The sequence below is a fragment of the Anomalospiza imberbis genome, chromosome 5, assembly GCF_031753505.1.
Source record: "Anomalospiza imberbis isolate Cuckoo-Finch-1a 21T00152 chromosome 5, ASM3175350v1, whole genome shotgun sequence".
NCBI classification, from domain to species: domain Eukaryota; kingdom Metazoa; phylum Chordata; class Aves; order Passeriformes; family Viduidae; genus Anomalospiza; species Anomalospiza imberbis.
Genome location: NC_089685.1, coordinates 64,255,025 through 64,271,555, shown reverse-complemented (window position 1 = coordinate 64,271,555; position 16,531 = coordinate 64,255,025). Strand labels below are relative to the sequence as shown.

Genomic DNA, 16,531 nt, shown 5'->3' with positions numbered 1-16,531 from the left:
GGCCCGGCGGAAGAGTACCGTGCTCCGGGTAGGGCCGCCGCCACCACCACCGCCACCGCCACCGCCACCGCCGCCGCCGCCGCCACCGCCACCGCCTCCGCCTCCGCCTCCTCCTCCCGCGCTGCCCGGGCCACCGCCGCCGCCTACAAGTCCCGTCATGCCCCGCGCCGTCGCGGCCGCGGCCGTCGCGCCCCGTCCCCCCTCCCGGCGCCGCTGCCCGCCCACTGCCGGCAGCGCACGCGCAGCGGGGGCGGCGTCCGGGGCAAGTCTCCCCAATGTAAGATGGTGGCCGGGCTGGCAGCGGAGCGCCCCGAGCTCGGAGATCGCCCGTCCCTCGCGTAAAGGTCGTCGGAGCAGCCGCCCGAGCGCCCGACTGGCCGCCGCCGCACGTCCCGCGCCAGGAGCACCGCTGCGGGTTTCTCCCCTCCGCTTCTCTCCTTCCTCGCCGCCTCTCTCCTTCCCTCCCCACCCTTCTTCTCCTTTTCCCCTCGCCTCTTTTCCCGCACGCTCACTCACCCACCCGCCCGGCCGCCCCCGCCGCGCTGGGCAGCCTGAGAGGGAGAGCCGCGCGCACGCACCGCGGGCCGGGCAGGCAGGAGGAAGGCGGGTGAGTGCGAGCTGAAGGCCGGGCCGGGGAGGGAAGGAGGAGGGAAGGAGAGACGAGGAGGAGGCGGGGGGGAGCCGGGCCGCTCTGACTACGAGAGCGCCGAGGCTTCGCTGGGACGGCGCAGGCCGCAGCCCACCCGCCGGTGCAGCCCCAGCGACAGGAGGACGCGCCGGGCCGCTGCCGGGCGCCGAGGGCACCGGGCCGTGAGGGGAGGGCGCGGGGGCCAACGGGCGGCTCCTCCTCCCCGGGGGCTCCGGGGAAGGGGCTCCCTCCGTGTCGCTGTCCGGAGGAGGCTGTATTTATTTCCTCCTCACCCCACCGCTCCTGCGCGGGGAAGCCCTTGGGCCGGGCCGGGCCACCGGCCGGGGTGGCGGAGGGACGGTGGCTCCGGAACCGCTCGCATTGGCCGGGGCAGGCCGGTGCGGCCAGGCGCGGGCATCGCAGCGTGATTCACTTAGAATTTGCGTGGAAATTTCCTCTCTTCCCTTCTTCCTCTTCCCTGGAGCCAGGCTCCATTTCTTCTTGTGATGTGCACTTTTTTTCCTGAGGGAGAGGCAAACAGATGGTGAATGGCAGGCTCTTAATTTTGGTGTCATTTTGGACAGTCCGTGCAACCTCCTGAGATTTGTCTGTCAGTAAAATAACTGGTATGTAACTTTCTGTCTCCTGCTTGCAAAATCCTAGAAGCTCTTTCCATTTTGTGTATTAGCAGAAGCAAATGACAAGGCTATGTATGGGTGCTCATCCTGCTTCTAGCGACGGTCCTACAGTTCTACCTGCCAGTTTAAAAGTGAGCAGCCGGTGCCTTTGTATGTACAGTAAAGGGGAGGGAAAATACACTAGGTAATTATCTTAAAATGCTTTGTTACTATATCAGAAAGGATTTAATTGTCCATGGCTTGTATGCTTCTGTCAGTGTGGTAATACCAAGTATGCTGATCATAAGAGAAGCAATTTTCTCCAGAGCGTATGTTAATGTGAGAAAAATCTATCAGCTGGTTAAAGCTGTGGAAATTCTAGACCTGCAGATGTTGGCTTACTCCTGTCCAAAAGTTTTAGGAGTTAATGTTGGCCAGTCACATGTTTACTGAGCCTGTTCAGGTTTCTAACTTGCTGTGTTTCAACTGTGTTTTGTTTTGAAATGTCTTGACTTGAACATCTCTGTACTTTGACTTCATATTCATGTAAACATGGTGTCTGGCACTAACAGAAGAGCACACATACTGAAAGATGAATATGTAGAAGAATGAAACTTTTTCTAGCCCCTTCCACTGCTTAAAAAGAAAAGGGAGAAAAATAAAATGCAGACTTATTGAAGAGCAGGGAATAAAACAGCTGTTTCACTCAAGAGGGTGAATTAGTTTCAGATGGCTTACAAATAGCCAAATATACTGCTAGTTTCTTAGCACCTCTGTTTTAATGTAGTGATCTAACTTGTGGTCTGAGATTCAGCTGTGCTGCACCTTAGGCTTTTGGAATTCTGTGATAGAGTTTCCATTTCATAAACAAGATGAACACATGTTTAGAAATGCTTGGCAGTTGAACTTGGCTGAATTGCAAACTAAGTTAATTTTAGGGAAAAATATTGTTTTGGAAGGGGAGAATACAGTGATAAAATTATGTCTTCTTTTAACTTACATGTTTCTTCAGGTACCTCTTCATTAGCTTTTAACATTAGGAGTATTGGAGGATCCTAACAGTTTTTCTCTTTACAGAGAAAAGGTGGTGAATGTCTGTCAGGAATAGTGCTCTAGTTTCTTGGTATCTCAGAAAGTTTAAGAACATCCTTAGAGTGCCCACTAAATAAAAAACTTGGGTTAAAAAGGCTGGTGAGAGAGTATATACAAGTACATAGTTTTTTTATTTAATTAAAAATAATCTTTATGTAAAAATACTTGTTTTCCTTCATGGCTGTTGTTCATAAAGTTAGGATATTCTTTGAGTTAAATGTTTTTGAAGTAGCTCTGACCAAGATCCTAAGTATGGGCCCTGAAGGCTTAACTCTGGCAACTATTGCTCAAAATCTCACCTGCCTCTTTGAAATAAATGAGATTATTTCAAATAGACCACTCTGTAAGTGCAGGTAACTGTTAAGTGGCTGATCACAGATTGCATCTTGGGCCTTGGTTGCTCTGGTAAGATGAGGCTGATCTATAGGCCTTAACACATGCTGAAAGGAAATTACTTGCTCAGCAAGACTGCTGGGGTCAAGGGTTCTTAAACTTTCACACGGTGCATGGTGCCTTAGGTTGTACAAACCACCTCTTGTCCTACTTGCAGTTATGCTGCATTGCTGGGATAACTTGAGTAAATGCTTATGTGAAAGACTCCATAACTTACCTTGCTTCAGTGTCCTGAATGCTTTCTCTCTTTCAAGATGTTCATGTTTTTTTTTTTTTTTTTTCAGTGTGTATCTTTCTACCTGCTTAGTCCCCTTTTTTATTGGATGGTAACAGTGTGAGGAGATAGAACTTTATGAATAAATAGAGTCCCCATCCCTCTGGGCCTCCCTCTTCTGCTTCTTGGAGAATAGTCTATGAATTTATTCCTTTCAGAAGGTTGGTTAACATTTTAACAACTGTAAATCATTTTCCAAGTCTGGAAAGTAGGTATAGCAGCAAATGGTTTGGCATGGCTTGAGCTGCTGCTCAGACCTTCTGGTTCTTCCTGTAAGTAAATTGGGAGGGCAGTGCAAGTGTCTGGCAGGAAATATGAATATAACATATCTAAGTAAAAGCATGTATGCATTTTTGCATTAGACTGCTTGGATCAGTTAGGTGTATGTTTTTACCAGACTGGGGTTTTTTCTGTCACACCAGAAATTTGATGTGCTTGGTTTTGTCAGATGGCATTTTTCTTGTATAAGTTTGAAAAAGGAATCTTCATAGTCTCCTTGTTTCAAAATTGTATACAAGATTACACAAATTTAGTGAGTATTCAGGATGCATTGTTTTGGCTTCTGGTTAGCTGTTATTAGACTGGCTGCATCAGCTCAGAGGGAAGAACTAGTGTTTAAACTAGTGATTTCCACAAAGTACTAAAATCAAGTAAGTTTTGTGGTGATATGTTTATTTTCTTTCCTTCCACTTTGCTGTTCTGGGAACTTGACAACTTCAAGGTATTTCTAGTAGGAGTCTGTCATCATTTGAATGGAGCTTGCAAGTCTTTTCTAACCACAGATGTGCAAAATAAGGTATTTATAAATCTTATTGCATGTGTTTTAACAACTTGAGGAAGCCTGCATCCAGAGCTATCGGGACAAATAGAGGCCAAGGGAATGACACTTTTCATCCTTTTCTGTGTATCCCAAAAGCTATGTTTTTAGTCTGGAGCAGAATACGTTAGTCTGGATTTCATAGTTGTTAGTTATTTTTATTAAGGTATTTCATGTGTTGCTGGTTTTCAAATTGCAGAAAAATAGGTTGGGATCAGCATAAGGGAGATTTTTTTAATCCTTTAGTCACTGAGTTAAAAATAAAGGTGGTTGTAGAGATCAAGCAAACATGCTACTGAACTTGGTGGAAAGGGAGCTTGGATCTTTGCTAAGGCTTGTTCTCTGATCAGTGCTGTCTGATTTTGATACAGTTCTGTTCTTTTACAAAGGAAGAATGGAAAAACCTCATCTGTCTGTGAGTAGCTTTCTAACATACTGATCCCAGCATCTGTTTCTTCTATCTCACTGTCTTCAGAGCAATAGATGCCTAATATGATGTGGGTTTCAATTGACTACAAAATCTGATGTAAAGTAATTGTACTTCTGCATATCTTGGTTGAGAGATGGAGGGTCCCTTGTTGTAGTGCAGGTTCTTGTACTCTGAGCCCCTTCTGGGCTTTGAGTATTTTACTTTTCTCAGCTTAGCAGTCTTTCATTGCTGGAAGGTGATATTGCAGTATTTTGTATTTGATTGCAAGTATCAATTATTAGCACTAGAAATTTGGCGTGGTGTTTTTGTGTTGTTGGGGTTTGATTTTTGTGTTTTCTTTTTTCAAAACAAATTAAGTGAAAGAAACTGCAAAACTGGCAGCACACTTCTGTCTTCACGTCTAATGAGTTCTTCAAATTTGAAATAGAATCACATGAGCTTTGTAGGGATGGCCAAAAAATGTGATAGGCATGTGTACTGTGATTTTCAAGTAGTGCTTCATCCCAGCTTTTACTTTGGGCCATTTTTAGGTCTTTTTTGTGGTTGAGTGCTTATGTTTCAGACTGCTGAGGCCTAATCTTTTCCTTGCTTAACAGAAGGGGCATTTATTTTTTCCCGGTGTGAATGTTCTTAAACGTTTTCTTCCAGATAAGATTTGATATGCGAAAGCAGTAACTAACAGGGTAGCGAACTTACTCCTTGTAGGATAAGATACACTGCGTAGGTAGACTTGCTAACATTTTTTCCGGTTAATTTGTTTCAGGAACACTGAATTCAACAGATGAGATTTATTTGGTTTAAAGTCTCTCACCAGTATGGATTTAATGTGGATCCTGCTTGAATAGTGTATATTAATTTTAACTTTCAAGATAAATGAGCTAAAACACCTTGAGCGTGAAATACTGTACTTGCAGGTGGAGTAGTTTTGTTATTTTTAAACCTGTCTCTTATTATGTGTTACAGTAAGTTGCCATCTTAAAAAAAAACCCAGAATTTGAGTGCAGAACTGGGAGGAAGTAATTATATTTGTATGTGCTTTGGAACTGCCTACCTGAGGAGTTTGTAAAAGAAGTTTTGATGAAGGTTATGTCCCAGACAGGTAAGCACGTGGCAGCTGTTCAGAGTTTGTTTTCTACTACAGCCTAGAATTACAGCAAAACAGGATAGGAAAGAAGTCCGTAGCAATAATCACTAGATGTGGGGAGAAAGTATTCAGCTACTTTTTTGTCTTTGTCTTCTCTCCAGATATAATGAATGAAGATAGGTATGTGTAGCTATAGCTGTGCCTGTCAATTAAAGACCTAAAGCTGCTCCGTGATCTGTAGATATTACCTTGGACTGTTGGACATTCCAAAATAGAAACTATTCACTGTCTTTGAATAGCTCCTGCTTCATGACATGTGACTGTTTTTTTTTTTAATTGAATGAAAACTAGAATTAGTCTCCAGTATCTCATTCATAAAATGTGTCTGTCCCCTGAGAGCTCTTAAACTAGCATAAAATAAAAGGCCAAAACTTGCTAGGTCAAAATTAGTGTTTATAGGTCAGCATTCCCAATAGTTAATTTGAATGCATTTCCTTCAATCAGTGTGAACTGTAGGGGCTCCTAAACTCCTGAAATTATGTTAAACACACTGGTCTGAATTGAGAGAGGCCCAGTAGCATTAATGCATTTTGTCTAGTGACTTAATCTTACTGCCATTTATCATGTAACTGCTGCTCCTCTGAACGAGCCTTCTTGCATGTGTTTATGTTGATCATTTAGCATGCTGAAACCCTTTTCCTAAGAAGGCAATCTTCCCTTTTATGAAACTTCATCCTAGGTTAAGGTTCAAGTAATTTATAAGTGAGAAACCACGTTAGAGAAGTTAGAGCTTCCTCCCATCTTTGAAAGCTCCTTTATTAATCCTTTCATTTAGTAAAGCATATATTTAAGATATTAATGTGGTTTCACAGTTAGTGGCAAACTGGTTCTAGAACATAGGTGATAAGTCGGAAACCAGAAGATGATTACTGGTTTTCCTTTACATAACTGTTAGTGTACATTGAAAATATGGAAGAACAGCTGGGAAGTTTAAGGAAATAGCAGCTCTTATATCAGGCTGTCTTCTGCACATGGGTAGTATTATCTGACTGGATTACAGTTTCATTTGAGTCTTGAATAGTAGTTATAATTCTAAGCATGCTTCAAGGTACATCCATTCTCATGTTTTCACCAGTGTGATGGCTTCCTCCTTTCACTGAGCCCTTTTAGAGACATTAATTTCTTAAATTTCTTTTGCTCATGGTCTCATTCTGATTTAACTTGAGGCTTGTGATTCTCTGGGGGTGGGGCAGGGTCATACCTTGTATGAGAACTATTCCTCTGGTCACTGCAGTATACATCCATAGCACAGTGAAACTTGGTGGGAGCCAGCTGTGTTGTGTGACCACATGACTCGTGACAGTCAGGAGAAAACACCATACCTTGGGCAGAAACTGCTTAGAATTGGTTCTGTAGTATCTTTTCCTGGGAAACCAGCTATTTGCTTTTGACTTCAGTGTCCAAAAAGAGAACACTATACAGCCATCTTTATAAGGAAGCCTGTAGTGGCACATGGCTTTTATTCTTAGAGTGTAGTTGTATAGAGTATAAGTAAAGTGAAGAGTCAGAAAGCAGGCAGTTTTGGAGTGAAATGGTTATTCTATCTCTGTTTGTAATTAATGCCAGTTACTGTGAGGGTATTTTTTAAAAATTCTTTGCACATATGTATTAAACTGTTGACCAGAGGTGCAGCAAAGTTTGTTTTCAAACTTCTGTAATTTGGTGTAATGAGGTGAGAGGGAGGGTCAGGTTCCTTTTGGCATTTGCAGTGCTATAGTCATCTGCTCTTAACAACTGAGCTACTTAGTACCAGCTGCTGTTTCTACTGTATTCAGTGTGTGCCACCTCTGAAAGCATGGTGCAGGTAACTTCTACAGAGGTGCAATGCAGCATCTTTTGATTGTACTGTTTTTTCCTGAGACTTGGGATGGACTTAGAAAATACTGTAGTATATGAAAGTATAAGGAAGGAGATGGACTCAGTGTCACTCTCTGTTTTATTCGGGTTTTTGTTTTACTTATTTACTAAATAGAAAATCTGATATCGAAGAGCATCTTCTCAAAGCTGACATCAGCATAAATGTTTCTGAGGCATCTTTAATGTCTTCATTTTGTATTTTGTTTCTTCTCATTTTAAAGGAACTTAAATCTATGTTCTCTTAAGGCGGTTGTTTGATTTTTCTTATGGGTTTTTGGTTAGTTTGTGTCTCATATGGGATTAGACTTCTCCAAAGGAATTGCATTCAGCTGCTCTTGGTTGGTAAAACCTCAGACCTGTCTCTTACTATTAAAAAATCACAGCATTTAAAGGATATGTTGGGCAAGTGTATTTGCAGTCAACTTGGACTTCTGTGCTTTTTATAATGTATATTTGTCGCAGTCTGACAGATTGTTTGGGATTTTATTCAGCACTTCATATGTGCCAAATGACTCCTTAAGTTCACCTGCCTGAGTTAATGCAGCTCCAGGTAGTAGAGCTAGCAGTAGAAGGAATTTATATAAATCCACTATTACACATCCTACTTAAATTTGTAGAAGCTGATGCTGTTATTTCTCATTGCTCTCCTTTTTTTTTCCTGAGAAGTTGCTTTATATGTGTCTGTCTCTAAAATTTGTTTACCACAGCATATAGATTATCTTCAAGTTCTCTTATGTTCTGTTCCTTACTGGGATAAAGGTGCTTCCCTCAATGCAGGTCTTGATCTATCTCAACGTTGTTTTTTAGTAACACATCTGTATTTCCCAGAAAAGCAGAAGTAGGCAATTGTAGCTTGAGTAGCAGATATGTGGGAACAGGTATTTATGATGTGGGTGAATATTGTACAGAGCAACTGCCTTTCTGGATTTCTAGCAGGTATGTGGAGCATGAGTGATAAGAACGTTCTCCTCCAAAGTTTTTCTGTGCTTCTCATGAAATTAATTGTTTGCTTTTTGAAATAAATCTCATTTTTTAAATTACAGAATGGAAAGTAAAGTAGAATTCTAAGTATTCTCTGTAGAAGCCAAGCCGGCTCCAAACTGGGATTGAGTGTGACTGTGACATGGTAAATGTTTTTACCATTTTCTGTTGACTCAGATGTCAGTACACATTATTGAAACAGCATCCTGCTCTTGTCTTAATGTTGATGCAGATGATGTCTTAAGCATAGTATTCTTATTTTCCATACTGAACTCCAAGGTGATCTCTTTCTTCAGCTAATAGAACTGATAGCTCATTGGATTTATTTGCTCTTGCATTTTAATTAGATGTAACTTTCATGTTATCCAACTGCTTTATAAATTGCTAAAAGAGGTAATTTATTGCCTTGAATTATGTGCTAGAGAAGTTCAGATTTTAGAGAAGCTTCATCCTTTGTCATTTTCAGCATGAAAGAAGAAATAAGCCACAGGCCTCATTTCCACCTACTTTCAGATAGTGCCACAAATTTGAGCACAGGACATGTGCTATATTTGGAATTGACTTTACCTCCCAGATACACATCAAGAAAAAGCTCACTCATTTATTTTTTCCATTGGGCTTTGCAGTTATTAGCTACAGTTTTTCTTACTTTTTCATTCTTGAAAAATTCTAAATGTAGGTACCTTGGTGTAGCTGTAGTATCTTTAAAGTGGAAATAGGTTTGTATGTATTAAATTTCTGTTGTATCTTTACAGTTCCACTGTGTCTTGTGTATCTACATACTAAGACTGTTACATTGTGCAACAGCAGTGCTCAGGGTAGGGAATTGTTATAACAAAACTTATGTTTTTGAAGCCAATATTGCAAATGTAGGCAATGTTTCTCTGTTTCAATCATGTTCTCTAACCTCATTGTCATCAATAGATCTATTCCATTGGGTAAAGTTTACTACTTAAATGTTTGTGGGATCACAGCCTTAATTTGTAGTATTTTGGTTTTCTGCCTTGAGCACTGCCTAAATGCCATTTAGTTTTAATGCATTACTGTGTTGACTTAGGTTTAAAGTGGAAAGTATAGACAAGTTCATAGAATGACAGAATGGTTTGGTTTGGAAAGGACTTTAAAGATCATCTCACTCCAACACCCATGCTATGGGCATGGGCACCTTGCACTCGCCCAGGTTGCTCAAAGCTCTATCCAGCCTGGCCTTGAACACTTCCAGGGATGGGACATCCACAGCATCTCTGGACAGCCTGTTCCAGTGCCTCACCACCCTCATAGTGAAGAATTTCTTCCTAACATCTCATTTAAATCTACCCTCTTTCAGTTTAACATTTTTTACCCCTAGTCATATCACTTCACGTCCTGATGGAGTTGCTCGCCATACTCCTTGTAGGCGCCCCCCATTGGATACTGGCAGGCTGCTATCCAGATCTCCCTGGAGCCTTCTCTTCTGCAGGCTGAATAACCTCAACCTCATAGGAAAGATACCGCAGCCCTCCGCTCATCTGTGGCCCTTCTCTGCACCTGCTGAAACAGTTTCCTCTCTTTATTATGCTGGGGGCACCAGTTAGTTATTCAACTGATAATGTTCTGTCTCCTAATTGTCCAGTGTTCATTCACCTGTGGCTTAAACTGACTTGACTCTCCTGACTGTAGTGAGGGGTGAACATGGCCACATTTTGCAAAAGTCAAGTTTGCTTTTTTCCACTTGCGACTAATACTGAGTGTGAATGGCTGAGAATTAATCTGGGGGTGGTGGCTGCTGTCTCACAAGTTTTAGGATGAGGTTGAAGAGGCTCACCAAATCCTCCTTGTTCCCTCTGTTTCTTGGTAGTTTCTCATGGATTCTAAAGAATTATTTTAAGCCTGTTGCGAGGGTTTATTGTATGAATTTTTTTAATAGGTTGGATGAGTAGTACAAACCTTTTTCTGACATATTTGCTCCCTTCAGCTGTGAATGAAATGTGGGTTTTCCATAGAAATATGGAGAAGATTCCTTTTTTTTCTGTTAAGGAAGCATCACTGTTTCTTCCAGTATCTGTAGCCCACCCTTCCTCCCTGCCCTGAGCCTTTTCTTTTGAGAAGTGCTGGAACACGTAATTTCTTTTTCACTCCTTCTCCTTTCTCTGGGATTTCTTGACTGACTGGTCGTGATGTGAATTTTCCAGTGGTTAATAATTGCTGATGTTATTTGCTTTGTCAAAGAGTGTGGGACTTTTTCTGAAGAGCTGTTACTGTTCTGAAATATCTTATTGTTAGTCTGATAAGTAAGTTTGGAGGCTTGGGAAGACTGATACAGGAACTTCTGCATGTAATTGTTGGAAGGGTACTATACCTTACCAGGAATTTCCTCCAAGTGCTGGAGTACTTGTGGTGTCCTTGGTAATGTTTTTACTTTTTTTGTTGTGTGTTTTTGTCTAAACCAACAATGATTTAGACAGCAGCCCTAATAATGTACTCTTATTCTCCTTTCTGATCTATTTCTGATCTTTGAGGTTTTGTTGTTGGTTTGGTCTTTTCTTTGCTCTTCAGTTCAGGGCATCTTTTTTTCTTCCTGTGTGTGTATAAATACAAACTTGTAAAACTACAACTCTTCATTAAACTGTATGATGTTTTTCTAGAAGTTCATCCATAACTTTTAATTCTAATCTAGAAACGGAGCTGCAGGCTAAACAGAGGATGTTCTCTTTAGAGTTGATGTACATTGTAGAGAGGGGCTATAGTGAGCCCAGAAAGGCAGTATGTATAAGTCATTTTAGCTTGTACTAGAGCAGATTTTAGTATGAGGTCTTAGTTCCTGCAGTTGTATATGAGGAAGTGCAGGGATAAAGGTAACAGCTGCTTTGAATCAAAACTTCGTATTTGTGTTGGAAGACTTTAAATCTAGCAGATGTGTATAAGCAGTAACAGTTTGCTAAAATTCTGTCTGCTGTTAGGGAAATGCATCCTCAAGCTGCAGAAAAGACTTTGGGAAGCAGGAGGAACTAATGGCTGCAGTACCTATGGGTATGCTATTGAAAATACTGAGCCAAGCATGCTAGAGCGGTGTGTGGAAGGCAGGCAAGAGACAGTAGGCGTGCATTAAAATAACTTCATTTAAGATGAAGTTGCGATGAATGTGTTTCTCTGTGGAGTGGGACAATTACTGTGACAGGTGAAAGAGGTTTTGCAGTGTTCAGCTTTGAATGTTTTGATGCCCAGCTTGATAAAGCACAGTTTAATATAGCCTTGTTTTGCTGATTTTGATTTGAGAAGGAAATTGCCTAGAGATCCCTTGAAATCCTTTCCAACTGGAATTATTCTGTGAATCTATAGCAAAAACTGTAACCATCCTCAACTTCATGAGTATAAAATTGTCCATATTAGAGCTTGAAACTAAAAATCAATAATGAGCCTATAAACTCACATGAGGCTTAACAAGACCAGGTGCAAGGTGCCTGCACCTGGGCTGAGGCAACCCCAGGTATCAACACTGACTGGGGGATGAACAGATCAAGAGCAGTCCCACTGAGAAGGACTTGGGGGTGCTGGTGGATGAGAGGCTGACCCTCATGCTGGGACATGACCCAGCAATGGCACTCGCAGCTCAGAAAGCCAAATGTGTCCTGGGCCGCATCCAAAGTGGGGTGAAGGAGGGGATTTTACCCCTCTGCTCTGCTCTGGTGAGACCCCACCTGCAGTGCTGCATCCAGCTCTGGGGTCCCCAGCACAGGAAGGACATGGACTTGTAAAAGCATGTCCAGAGGAGGCCACCAAGAGGTTTAGTGGGATAAAGCACCTCCTCTCTGAATAAAGGCTGAAAGAACTGGGGTTATTCAGCCCAGGAAAGAGAAGGCTTTGGGGTGACCTGATTGCAGCCTTATGTTACCTGAAGGGATCCTAGAAAACAGATTGAGAGGGACATTTTACAGCATCATGTAGTGACAATCAAAATGAAAGTAGGTTTAGCTTAGATAGTAGAAAAAATTCTTTACTGTGAGTGTGGTGAGGCATTGGCACAGGTTGCTCAGGGAAGCTGTGAATGCCCCATCCCTAGAAGTACTCAAGGAAAGGAGGGATTGAGCTCTGAGCAACCTGGTCTATTGCTGCTCAGCGGTGTTGGAACTAAATGATCTTTAAGGTCCCTTCAAATCCAGGCCATTCTGTGATTCTATGTTAATAGGCCTAAAGCAGATAGTGTGGCTTCAGTGGAAATGCAGGAAGGTTTATTTAAACTTAAAGGTATTCCTTGATGTAAATACTGAAGCTTATGGATGTAATGCAGAATCTCTGAATCTCTTGCACTGACACAGGATGTTCAGCTTCCTCAAGTTCAAGGTGGTTGCTTAAAAACTCAGTGATGAAATGCTCAAAAAGGAATGGGAAAATACCAGGCTTGCCAGTGATGAGCAATGGGATGGTGTGCTAAAACTCGAGGAAAGGAGCGCTGATGGGATCCCTCAATGCTATGAAGTACCACACCTGAAATGTTTTTACACCAATACAGGCAGCATGAGGGACAAGCAAGACTAGCTCCAAGCTTTGGCCCTGTCCTAGAAATTTGATATTGGCATAAGTGAAAGCTGGTGGGATGAGTGTTGTGATTGGTGTGCCGTGATGGATGGTTGCAGGCTCTTAAGGAGGGTTAGGCAGGGCAGAAGAGGTGTTGGAGGGGTGAGGGTGGCATTTTTTTTAATGGAAGGGATAGAATCTGTGGAGTGCACAGTTGTCAGTGGGACATTCAAGAATCATTTGTACAATGTCCTCAGGCACGTGGTGTGACTCTTGAGGTGTCCTGCACTGAGCCAGGAGTTGGACTCAATGATCATGATGGGTCCCTTCAACTCAGCTTATTCTGTGATTCTATCAACTTTTCCATACACTGTCCATGGTACTGCAGTTGCAGACATTTCCCTTCCACAGCTGTAGTCAGGCTGAGAGTGTGTTGGAAAAGAAGTTATTTAGTATTGAAGTGGAGCTGGATTGTATGTGTGTGGGGTGGTTATAAGTGTTTTTATTCCAGTCTCCCTTGTAAGGTTTTTCTTGTTTGTTCTTCAGGTTAGGTACTTCTATCCAAAGCCCCAGGAATAGCAACAAGGCTGTATTTGGTTAAATGTTTGTTTCTGTAGTTGTGTCTATGTAGAAAGCAGGAGAAACATACTTTACTTCTGTTGGCTAAAAAGCACAATTTTGATAATCCAGGGTAATTTCTCCAATTTGTAACTGCAAATGCACTATGATTTATCTTATGGCAGAATTTAGTCTAAGACCTTTAGGTAGCTTCAGTGTGATGATCAGGACTATGAATAGAGCCCCTAATGAAAGATAAAATTAGGTGTTGAACATCGTAATGGTGTTCCATATCTTCTGCAGAATCTCTTGGGAGAATGAAGGAAAATCTGGTCCTAGCAATTAGCTTCATCTTTGCATTGTACCAATAGATAATGTCGTTTACACTAGTTATTCTGGATTTTGCAGGTATTCTTTCTCAGGCTTGGGGATTTTGTTTGAGTAATTAGAAAAGTGTTTTTAAACTAACCCATTATTATCTTAGTATTGCTCTTACATGAACTCTGAAGGACATGTAATTTTTCATCACATTGGGACTTGTATTTCCTTTAAAAACAAAACACTGGACAGTAATTATCACTCTTGACTCTTAATACTTGTGAGGGTTTAATGGTACTTGCAAAGTAGAACTAATTAGGGATTGATAAGTGAATACATGTGTTTGTAAACCTTTATACAATGCTAAAGGACTTATTTGAGGGAGCTTTTTGTTTGTCTAGTACTATTCTTCGGTTCTTTGTCAGTCAGAGAAGTTTAGCAGACATAATGCAAATAATCATACACTAATTCTGGCCTGAAGGAATGCAACGGGACTTCATTCTTTATGCTGACCTTTTCTTGATTTCTCTCCATTGATAGTAACTTGGTTGAGAGCAATCTGTGGGTTACTGTGAGTGCTGGATACCTGGGCTGACAGGTGTAGTGAGCAGTTTACATGTGTGCTGTGCTGTAGAAATGGTATTCTGCAGCTTAGTGTTCCACTGAAATACTCCAAACCATGAGCAGCTTGCTCACTCCCCCTCCCCCTACAGCAGGCTGGGGAGGAGAAGTGGAGGCACAAAAGGTAAAGACTATGTGTTGAGATAAGAATTTACTGAAACAGCAATGAGGTAAAGCATGGAACAGTAACAGCAGCAATACAAGTGGCAGAGGGTGCAAGAGAGAGGTGAATGATGCACAAGTGATTGCTCATCCCAGGAAACCCCTGACAATACTTGACTTCCCTCCACCATACTGTGTGAGCCAGAAGGGATGGACTCTCCCATGCCTGAAAATGGTCTAGAATAACCTCTGTGTCATAGCAGTGCCCCCTTCCTGAGTACTGTAAAAATTAACCCTGTCCTGACTGGGACCAACTTTGAGCTGGATCTAGATGCCAGCTGGAAGGTCAGAATTCTAGAACATTCAGGGCTACTGAAGATGTAATGCTCTGCAAATAAAATTTTAGCATTCTATTCTAAGAGCAGAGGTGATGAAGGACAAGCTCTTCATCTAAGTTTGTGATTTTTTTAATCCCTTTTTTTTTCTTGGAACTGTTGAACATAAAAAGGAATTTTCTGTTGTGGGTTGTTTGTTTCCCTCCTATATAATTTCATTGAATTATATCTGTGTTTTAACTGCTGCTAGATATATTAAAAATAAAATTTAAATAATATTGTCTTTGTCTAAAAATGCAAGTGTAACATTTGTAACAAGTGTAAGCTTTTTTGAAAGGTGGAGGAAGGCCACTTATATATGTTCAATTCTACATCATAGTCTTTTTATAGAAAACTAGTATAAGAAAACAATTCTGAAAGAAAAATGGCTTTTAAAGGTTGATGAAAGTTGAGAAGCAGATCCTATATGTTTTGTGGAGAGCAGCAAACTTTTCAGTTTAAGCTGTTCTAAGTAAATTTTTTTTTTCTGCACAAAGTGCATAGTGATAAGGAATTCTAACAGTACACCACTGCAGTTCTGCCTAAAATACTTGGCATTATTGACATACCTATATGTAATGAATTTTGCCACCTATACCCTGAATTTGTGTTGATCTGTGAGACAAGAGCAAATGTGAGATTTGTAAACACGTTTAAATAGGAAGCAGATGGAGTTGAGATACTCAGCAATGATAATGCTGCCTATTACAGATACTGGGGGATTACTGTTTAATAGATACTTCAGGGATTTTTTGACCCCTTTTAAACTGATGCAAGATGCTTATTTTACTGCTCAGTTATATGCTGAGGGCTCTGATTTTTTTCTTTTTACCTTGTCTGAAAAGACTGCTATAGTGGATGACTTATAATGTGTATGTTCCAAGAGTATCCTAAAGAGCTCTTTTACCCCTCTCACCCTGAGTGTAGCTATTGGTTTTCTCTGCCATGATGTAGTTGATTTTAATCTATTTACTGTCCAAATAATAATAATGTTTCTCCTTTTATTGTTTACTGAGAATAACAAGGTAAATTACTATTAATTTTAATTCTTATGCACGCTAAGATAAATTTATCTTTAATGGTGATAAAAATTTGGGACAGTAGCTTTATATCAAGTGCTGAATATAATTTATATTATTATTATTAGTATTATTAAAGGTATAATTATATACCTTTAATATATCAGTCAGTAATTACTGAAATTTTAAAGTGTCAGACTTTGTTATCCTGTTCCTCTGTCCAAAATGAGGGCTGCAGAAGTAGCATGTTGTTGGATGCTGAGATAATACCTCGTTTTAGACCAATAAACTAGTTCATTTTGTGTTGGTTTCATAAAAGTTATAATCTCAACCTACAAACTCTATGGCTTTTTTAGAGTAGGATGAATGTAGGAGTGTATGCAAGGCACAAGGATGTGGCTTCTTCATCTTTGGCAGTTTCAGGACTCTGCAGAAATGTGCAGTGCTATGAGGAGACCAGTTTTCTTTCCCTTCATGTTCATGCTCATTTTCTCTTGTGGCTATCCTTGATCTCTGTCCTGCTGAAGGAAAACTGCTGTGGGCACATGCTTTGCCTTTGGTACCTCTGTGTTCAGGGTGTAGCAAAGTGACTTGTGACTTCATGTCGAAAACCTTAATTCTGCATAGTGATGTGCTATTTTATATGCTGACAGTGCATTTAATCTAGAGGGAATATTCTGTGTGCTCTAACATTCTTAGTCTTGTGCATAGCTGTGTTTTTCAAGGACTTAAAGAAACCTTTGTAACTATTAATGCCCTTTTAAAAGTGTTCAGAAAAATTTGTAGTCTTTGTTAGAAACTGTGTTCATATG

At 41.1% G+C, this 16,531-nt stretch overlaps 1 protein-coding gene across 8 annotated transcripts in view; it reads left to right on the top strand.

The window, feature by feature from the left end:
* Positions 1–232: 232 nt before the first annotated feature.
* The window catches only part of CNOT4 (CCR4-NOT transcription complex subunit 4), a 76,744-nt gene continuing 60,445 nt past the window's right edge, over positions 233–16,531 (top strand). For 3 of the 8 annotated variants that reach the window (XM_068191586.1, XM_068191590.1, XM_068191587.1), the window contains exon 1: positions 234–607. The gene's annotated coding sequence lies outside the window, so the exon portion shown is untranslated. Of the gene's footprint in view, positions 608–1,231; positions 1,255–16,531 lie in introns of those variants that run through there. The other 5 variants (XM_068191589.1, XM_068191584.1, XM_068191591.1 and 2 more) reach the window with 3 other exon arrangements.